The sequence below is a fragment of the Bison bison genome, unplaced genomic scaffold (assembly GCF_000754665.1).
Source record: "Bison bison bison isolate TAMUID 2011002044 unplaced genomic scaffold, Bison_UMD1.0 scf7180017864281, whole genome shotgun sequence".
NCBI lineage: Eukaryota > Metazoa > Chordata > Mammalia > Artiodactyla > Bovidae > Bison > Bison bison.
In genome coordinates this window covers 802,612-803,649 of record NW_011494853.1, presented here as the reverse complement: position 1 = coordinate 803,649, position 1,038 = coordinate 802,612, and positions in this window count along the sequence as shown.

Below are 1,038 nucleotides of genomic sequence, written 5' to 3'. Positions count from 1 at the left end.
CTGGAGGAGTCAACCTGCCTGACTTCAGGCTCTACTACAAAGCCACAGTTATCAAGACAGTATGGTACTGGCACAAAGACAGAAATATAGATCAATGGAACAAAATAGAAAGCCCAGAGATAAATCCACACACATATGGACACCTTATCTTTGACAAAGGAGGCAAGAGTATACAATGGATTAAAGACAATCTCTTTAACAAGTGGTGCTGGGAAATCTGGTCAACCACTTGTAAAAGAATGAAACTAGAACACTTCCTAACACCATACACAAAAATAAACTCAAAATGGGTTAAAGATCTAAACATAAGACCAGAAACTATAAAACTCCTAGAGGAGAACATAGGCAAAACACTCTCCAACATACACCACAGCAGGATCCTCTATGACCCACCTCCCAGAATATTGGAAATAAAAGCAAAAATAAACAAATGGGACTTAATCAAACTTAAAAGCTTCTGCACAACAAAGGAAACTATTAGCAAGGTGAAAAGGCAGCCTTCAGAATGGGAGAAAATAATAGCAAATGAAGCAACTGACAAACAACTAATCTCAAAAATATACAAGCAACTCCTACAGCTCAACTCCAGAAAAATAAATGACCCAATCAAAAAATGGGCCAAAGAACTAAACAGACATTTCTCCAAAGAACATATACAGATGGCTAACAAACACATGAAAATATGCTCAACATCACTCATTATCAGAGAAATGCAAATCAAAACCACTACGAGGTACCATTTCACGCCAGTCAGAATGGCTGCGATCCAAAAGTCTACAAGCAATAAATGCTGGAGAGGGTGTGGAGAAAAAGGAACCCTCTTACCCTGTTGGTGGGAATGCAAACTAGTACAGCCACTATGGAGAACAGTGTGGAGATTCCTTAAAAAACTGGAAATAAAACTGCCTTATGATCCAGCAATCCCACTGCTGGGCATACACACTGAGGAAACCAGAAGGGAAAGAGACATGCGTACCCCAATGTTCATCACAGCACTGTTTATAATAGCCAGGACATGGAAGCAACCTAGATGTCCAT